Source organism: Sturnira hondurensis, unplaced genomic scaffold, assembly GCF_014824575.4.
Source record: "Sturnira hondurensis isolate 20B ecotype Veracruz unplaced genomic scaffold, ASM1482457v3 Scaffold0021795, whole genome shotgun sequence".
NCBI classification, from domain to species: domain Eukaryota; kingdom Metazoa; phylum Chordata; class Mammalia; order Chiroptera; family Phyllostomidae; genus Sturnira; species Sturnira hondurensis.
This window is the reverse complement of record NW_028094426.1, coordinates 126,610-135,233: the sequence shown is the minus strand read 5'-3', so window position 1 is coordinate 135,233 and position 8,624 is coordinate 126,610. Positions and strand designations below refer to the sequence as shown.

At 39.9% G+C, this 8,624-nt stretch overlaps 1 pseudogene; it reads left to right on the top strand.

Moving 5' to 3' along the window:
- The first annotated feature begins 252 nt into the window (after positions 1-252).
- Positions 253-1,329, top strand: LOC118978391 (hsc70-interacting protein-like; annotated as a pseudogene).
- The last annotated feature ends 7,295 nt before the right edge of the window (positions 1,330-8,624 follow it).

Genomic DNA, 8,624 nt, shown 5'->3' with positions numbered 1-8,624 from the left:
AAATTAAAGTTGACATACAATGTTATGTTAGTTTTTGGGTATAGACATTTATGTACCTTAAGAAATGATCACCCCAGTAGGTCTGGCTGGAGAACCCAAATAATATTAACATTAAAAACAACATTTATGGGGTGCTTGCTATGTGCCTAGCATTGCTATAATTTTTTAAAATAGATTTTCCACCCCCACACAGTCCCACACAGTTAGCGGTCTCAGCCCCACCCACCACTTACCATCACTTTCGCTGTGGGTCCCAGCAAAGCGACCAAGCTGGTGGCCTTCAAGAAAATGTGTAAACGGGATCTGAGCATTCTGCATACTGAGGAAATATGCTTCCTGAGTGAGTAGGTAGAGAGCATGGAAAATACAAAACCACCTGCTGCTCATAAAACCAAATCAGAAGAAAATAAGGAAGAAAAAACAGTAAGAAGGTAGAGGAAGACATAAAGACAGGAACCATCAAGTGAGGAAAGTGAGCTAGAAATTGATAATGAAGGTGTGACTAAACCACACACTGATGCCCCTCATGAAATGGGAGATAAAAATGTAGAGATAACCAAGGAGATGATGGATCAGGCAAATGATAGAAAAGTGTCTGCCACTGATGTCCTACCAGGGGTGTCATACCCATGGCCTGTGGGTCACATGCAGTCCAGGATGGCTATAAATGTGGCCTGACACAAAATCACAAATTTACCTGAAACCTGTTTTTTGCTCATCAGTTTTCATTAGTATTGTGTATTTAATGTACAACTATTCAACCAAAACAACTCTTCTTCCAGTGCGGCCCAGAGACACCAAAAGGTTGGACCTCCATGCATGATGGTGAACTACAGAAAGCCATTGACTTGTTCACAGATGCTACCAAGCTGAATTCTCACTGGGCCACTCTATGTGCCAAGAGAGCCAGTGTCTTCATTAAATAACAAAAGATAAATGCTGCCATCTGAGACTGTGACAGAGCTATTGAAATAGATCCTGATTCATCTCAGCCTTGTAAATGGTGAGGGAAAACACACAGATTTCTGGGACATTGGGAAGAAGACATCGCTCATGATCTTGTCTTGCATGTGAATTGGTTATGATGAAGATGCTAGTGCAATGCTGAAAGAAGTTCAACCAAGGGCTCAGGAAATTTCAGAATGTCAGAGAAAGTATGAGTGCAAATGAGGAGACCGAGAGATCAAAGAAAGAATGGAGAGGGTTAAGAAGCCTCAGGAAGACCATGAGAGGACTCAGAGGGAGGAAGAGGCCAGACGACAATCAGGAGTTCAGAATGGCTCTTTTCCAGGACCAGTGGCTGACAGTGGCTGGCATATGAAATCTTGATTTTGGTTCCTTATTCTTAAGGAATTCTACTACTGTATTCTACACAGGTTAACTCTAGTTACCTCCTAGGCAAATTTGCCTGCATATCCAACCTAGCCAAGAAGACAATTATTCATAGCCAGTCCTTTAACTAAAACAAAAATATAGGCTTAGAACGGTCTGATGATCATTCTTACTAAAAGCACTTAAGAATTCATCAAAATTCACCTCCTTGAGTGCATGCTCCTTAATTATTTTGGACCCACTTAAACTATTTTATCCTTAGAATCCAAACATCTCTTCAGTTTATATGTTTAATAGTGAAAAATATATGGTTAACTTATTTTCATTGTGTCTATGTTTTGTCTATATTCTTTTCATCATTAGGTTATGATTCCTAATGACAAAGAGCTTACCCACCAAACATTTGAGTAACACAGAAATTGAGATACCCTACAAGAATACACAGCATATAGAAAATGATTTTTATAAAAGGCTATTATATTTTTAGGATTTTATCTACTTGTAAGAACACCCTCTTTCCCTTCCATTTGCTCACCTATTTTCAACACAATCATATATATTACATTAAAATTCTTAACAAAAGTCTACTAAATACTAAATACTAGTGTGTGTGTGTGATATAATCCTTTTTATTGGGAAAAAGATGTTTTAAAGACTTCTAAAGTCCTCTTTTCCTTTTTGAGGGAATTATAAATATAATTTTTGCTCAGATTTTCAGATAAGTCACAAATATTTAACATTTTACCTAAATAATCTAGTAAATTATTTTGAATCTGTCAAAAAATACCTGATATCACTACATTTTGAGTAGTCTGTTTTCTGAGGCTTGTTATGAGGATTATTGTCTTAATATATAAAAATGCTTATAACTATGCCTGGCACACAAGATTTATGTATTTCACACACATGTATGTGTGTTCATTGTATACAACATAATTATTATTTCTGTGCTGACTACTAACTGCTACCCTGTCATATTCAGTTGCCCACATACACACGAATCTGTTTCTAACTGCTCTATTCTGTAATTTGACTTCTTATTTCTGCACAAATATCACAATATTTTAGTTAATATATATCGTTACTTTATTGCAGGCCTTGACATCTAATACAGCAGGTTTTCCTTATGTTTTTTGTTGTTTTTGCTCTTCTTTATAAATTTTAGGACAAGATTTCTTTAGGTTATGTACTGTGTGGAGCACAATTGTTGAATAAAGGGGTGTGTACACCTTCAAATGCATAAAATAATGTCAAATTGTTTTTAGCGTGGTCGTAGAAAATGTATCCTGCCAATGGCAGTGTACGAGTGTTCTCATTGATCCTTATCCCCCACACTCCATTTTTAACAGTATTACTTAGATGTAGTTGTTATGCAAAAAACACCCTGCACATTTCTAGTGTGTGTAATTTGATGAGGTTGGACTTTATGTGTATGCCCAAGGTACTATCACCATAATCAAGGCAGCAAACACATCGACCACCTCCAAAAGTTTCTGGTGTGTGTGTGTGTGTGTGTGTGGTAAAAGAACTTCACATAAGATCTACCCTCTCAATAAAATTTTAAGTGCACAACACGCTATTGTTAACTACAATCCTAATGTTGTACAGTATACTTCTGGAACCCATTTTTATTGTGTAACTGCAACTTTTTACCCATTGAACAATGTCTTAGTTCCCCGTCACCCAGCCCCTGGCAACCACCATTCTGTTCTCTACTTCTCTGTGGTTGTTGCTGTCAGGAACTTACACCAGGGCAAATGGAGTTTAAAACAATGATGAATTTCAAGTGAGGCTTGCTTCAGAAAGCACCCACCACCAGAGAGTGCTGGTGGCAATGTCATTGGGACAGAATTGTTAGTTTTGAATTTGGCTGTGTTTATGCAATATGAGTCTATGACATATGCACATCTCTCTACCTGTAGCCTCATTTCTGGATGAATCTCTTCAGCCAAGAAGGATGTTAAGAATTATGTTTTCCAACTTCATGATTTGAAGTCTTCTTTACTTCTATGAGTCTGACTATTTTAAATACCTTATGTAAGTAGAATTATATTGTATCTGTCCTCCTGAGACTAGCTTATTTTACTTAGCGTAAAGACTTCCAGGTTCATCTATGTTACTACAAATGTTAAGATTTCCTTTTTATTTTTTTAAGGTTAATACTCTATTGTATGTATATACTATATACATATTCTATATGCTCTAGCATGTAGCTTTGTTAGCATTCATAAAAAATAAGTTTCTATATAGAGAAGCTATGGATCCAGATTGCTAATTCCAACTTCTGCCAATCAATGACTTGGTAGATATTGCAATATACTGTCAGAAGGTACATGCGTAAATGTACCACAGCTTTTTTATCTGTTCATCTTCTGATGGGCACTTAGGCTGTTTCCAGATCTTGACTATTGTGAATAATGCTGCTGTAAACATAGGGGTGCATATATTCTTTCAAATACTATGCAGCTATAAAAAAGAAGGAAATCTTACTTTTTGTGACAGCATGCATAGACCTGGAGATTATTACTTTCAGTGAGTTAAGCCTGTCAGAGAAAGAAAAATACCATGTGATCTCACTTATGTAGAGAATATAATGAACAAAATAAACTGACAAACAAAATGGAAACAGAAGCATGAATACATGGAATAGACTGACAGCTGTCAGAGGGGAGGGGCGGGGGGAACTGCATAAAAGAAGGCGAAGGGATTAGCCAGATAACATATACGTATGACCCATGGACACAGACAATAGCGTGGTGATGGCAGGAGGGAAAGGGGACATCAGGGGCTGGGTAAAGGTGGGCAAAGGGAGGAACAAGAAAGACCGCTGTAAGCATGTCAACAATAAAAATAAAGTTAAGAAAACAAAAACTATAACAAAACCACAAAAAAGTATATGTGTAACATACAAAAACCTTGAATCACAAAATACATGAACAAACTTGATTAGGTAAGAACAAAAATTCTTTCAGAAGGAAAGAGATGATGAGTAATGTTCGAAAAGGTCATGAAAATGCAGGGAAGAAAGATTCAAGGAAGGAATCTGGGGCCCCCAGCCGGAGGCCAGCCATCGCCAAGCAAGAGCTCCGCCAAACTGCTAAGAAGGTGCCTAGTCAGTTCCCAGCAGGGGCTGCAGCCAGGCCACAGCTTGTGGCACTTTTGTAAAGTAAGGTTCTGAAAGGTCCAGGGATGGCGTTGAGCTCTGTAGTTGGTTGTTTTGCCATCTCCCTTCTGGCTTTTGTGAGTGAAAAATCTTCTTAACGCTGAGCACTGCCTGGGCTCTCCAGCCCCTTGATGGAGGCCGCATCACTGTTTATCCCTTGTTTGAACTTTAGGTTAAATTGGTCACCAACCCAAACGGGCAATAGTGTCCCTCTGCAGAGAGACAATCATTATGGTAATAGTTAGCAGCACTATGCATTATTTGAAATCTTTTACAAGGATCAAGATGTCATTGTCACAAGAACCATATGAAATCAGTATTATTACCATTCCAGTTTTATAGATAAGACACTAGAGATACACATGAAATAATTTGCCCAAGGACATATGACTTGGGAGTACAGAGTTAAAGCCAAGCAGTCTGACCCCAGAGCCTGAGTCCCTCGGCACCCTGCTCCCAGCCTCTCAGGACACCAAAGTGCTCACTCATTGCTGCCCATTCCTGGAGAGCTAGAGATTTCTGCCTTACCATTACGGTGCCCTAATTATTCAGCGTGTGTTGTAGGTAAAAATATGCTTTTCCCTCTGCCATAGCTATCACTTTTCAATGGACACCACCTATTTCCTTTTCCCTTCAATGAACATCTGTTTCACAGCGTCGAGGTGACCTGGTTAGAACATTGCCACTGGAGAGAGGTGGGTGGTGTTACAGGGGATTCCAGCCAAGGCAAACCTTCAACCCCAGCAGCCTGAGCACTCTCCAGCACAGTGCAGAATTTTGTTCGGTGGACCAGTTTTGACTGAGCCATCCAAGGAACTTGTCACTGCCCGGTTTACATAAGAGAGCGCCCTGTGTGTGAGTATGCATGTGCATGAAACTAGGTTTCTTTCCACCTTTGTATCTCAGGCCAAGTGGCTCCAGGGGTAGAACTTGAAAGCATTGTAAGTGGAAACAATTCTACTGACTTTCTTACCACACGTGTGCACTGAAAGGGATTCTTTTCTACTTAGAAAGGTTGTTAGAAGACAGCATTGTTTTTATTTTCTATAACGATGACAATGGATTACCCTTCAACTTTGAAGCCGTTCGTTAGCTGACATGACTTGATTTTCCCAGCACTCCTGTGTGTATATTATGTTCTGCAGAGACAAAGTGGAGTAAGTGATTTGGACTTGTAAGAGGGGTTGACATCCAACCAGTCACGACAAAAATCTGCTCTCTCTGCATTAAATAAACTTTACGTTCGTTCCTGTCCCGCAAACACAGAAGCCTTTGAGTTCTGTCTGTGAAATCCCTAACAGTGAAGGTGTGTGTCTGGACTTTTGCTCATTCCTTTATTCGTTATTCACTCATATAACCAAACAAGCACCTGGGAGCTTCCTCTCAGGTGCTGTGCCCGGTGCTGTGAGACCACTGAGGCACAACTCTGGATACTCCCATAGTTTAAAAGCTGGCATCTGGGTATGGAGCCTGTGCCCTGAGCAGGGTAGGAGAACTAGGCAGAAAGCCCCTGAATCACGGGGGATCATTGAAGAGGGATAGGTACCTGACTGGCAGGGGAGGGAAAAACACAGAACGCTTCACAGAGAGGGTAAAAAGTGCATTGTTCCAGAGATGACTAGGAAGTCGTCACGTGGAGAACGCTGGGAAAGTATTCTGATCTGAACATGCAGCGTCTGCAAAGAAAGGACAAGATGATGTACATACCATGGTGGCTGCTGTGACGTGAACTGAGTGCATCTAGGGTGTGCTGGGCCCCAGTAAGAAATAAGGGAAGGTTGTGATGAACCTTATGTTCCATGACAAAAAGTTTGATTTTTTCTCTGAGTCCTAAGGAACTGTATATGCGAAAAGGAGAAAGTGACAGAAAGAGAGGAAGGAGAAATTCAATAAGCAGTTGCATGGTGCTTACTTTTTAATAGAAACCAGAAGAGAAAGTAGAAAATATAGTAGAGATTATTTATTCCTTTAAACCTGAATTTAATTTTTTAATTTAAGGAGATTTTCCATGAGGCGGTATCATTTTTACCCGTTCATATATATTCAGAAAATGAGACTTCCTTAATTTCTAAAAACATGTTTGCCCTGGACTCTAAGCAGGGAACTCAGTGACCTCCTATGACCCCATCGCTGATGTTAGTCATCAGCGGTCACTATTTCTTTGTTTCCATGTATGTTGCTCCGTTGTTGAAAACTCATCAGGGCAAAACAGCTTCCTTATGGGGCTAAAACATAACAAAACATCTCTGTTCTGAGGCATTGTCACTGAAAAAAAGACATTCAGCTGAATAAAAGGCATTGCCATTGAATGCCTTTCTAGATTCTTTTGGTAATGTGTTTAGGACTTTGCGTTGGGAATATACCATAATGTCCAAAGTTAAATACAAGTCATGTGTTATTACCTAAGACAGGAAAATTGTGGACAGGCAGAATGGAATAATAGGAACAAAAATCACACACACACACACACACACACACACATACACACACCAGGAGTTACTGATGGACAAAAGCTGAGAATTTTTTTTATTTCTAAAATTGTTTCTATGGTGGTAAGATATACATAACATGCAGTTTACCATTTTAATTGTTTTCAAGTACACGGCTCCATAGCATTACGTGAATTCACATTGTTGTGTCATGAACACCACCATCCACCTGAAGAATTTTCTCTTCTCTTCAGTTGCAACTCTGTGCCCTTTAAACAGTTACTTCCCCTTTCTTTCCTCCCCCACCTCACCTCCAGCAACCATCACTCTGCTTTCTATGGCTGCGAATTTGGTTACTATAGAAACCTCATGTGAGTGGGGTCATTGAATAGTTGTTCTTTTGTGACTGGCATATTTCACCTAGCATCATGCCTTCGAGGTTCATTTACATTGCAGCGTATACCAGAATTTTCTTTTTAAGACTGAATGATATTCCATTATTTGTACATACCACATTCTGTTTATCTATTCATCTTTCAGCAGACAATTGGTTCCTTCACCCTTTTAGATAATTGTGAATTCTGCTGCTAGGAACATGAATGACAGTTGTGTGTTCCAGCATATAAATTCTTTATCACTGCTGTAAGGAGGAAGGTGAAATGGCATGCAGGCTAAGGAAAATTTGTGCAACAGTAGACAAAGTATAATCCTATGATGTATTACAGTCCTTGAAGCACCCCAGTTTTTATGAATGGAGAAAATGATGCATTTTGGTTAAGAGAGGCCAATTACAGTAGAATAGAAAATAAAAGTGAATATGAACAAAGTATATACAGAATTATAGCAGAGGAAGAAATTAAGGGTGAGTAGAAAAATCAGGAAATGCTTCATCAAGATAGTGGCTTTCAGCTGCACTTGACCTTCTTCTGCCAAGATTGCTCTTATATGGGAATGACCTTGGTGTAGTGGCTTTTGGAAGGTCAGAAGGAAGAGCTTCCCAGTGTGTTTCATAAACTCCACTGATGCAGACACCAGCCTGCAGTGTCCGAAGCATCATGGATGAGATATGAGACAAATCCACATGACTACTGAGTCCTGTGGAGGAGAAGGGACGGCACAGCTACTCCCTCAAGGGGGGAGTACCTCGGAGCGGCCTGGCCACTCTCTCAAGGAGAGAGTGTGCTGACCCTTGCCTGGACAGGCCTTTATTGGGTTCAATTTACAGCTTCTGAAACCAGGCAGGGCAGTTCCCAACACTCCACTTGTTCCACAAAATTCAACCTCTAGAAAGTACACATTATTTATTACGTAGCTCTGGTTACATGTGAAGAAGTGGCTCAGAGAACTGATCTCCTTTTCTTCCTGCCTGTTCTCCCAGCTCTCCTGATTTCATTCACAATGTGAGATTTTGCACAGGACTACAGGTAAAGTTCATTAATCATTGTCATGCAGTAAAGATCAAACAATACACAGCATACAGAGAACTATGAGGGCTTATTCTGAGTCAGGATCTGTTAGCTAACGGGCTAAAAACTTTGAGAAACAAACTCATTTCCTGCTCAGACCCTTATCAGAAAATTGAGAGCATTCTTAGCAAGGCAGGTTTCACAGAATTTTATATATTCTTTCTTAGGCCTGATCACCCAGGGAACCCGCCCTTTCTAGCACAGGGCTGCACCACCCTCTGTCATTGTTTCAGG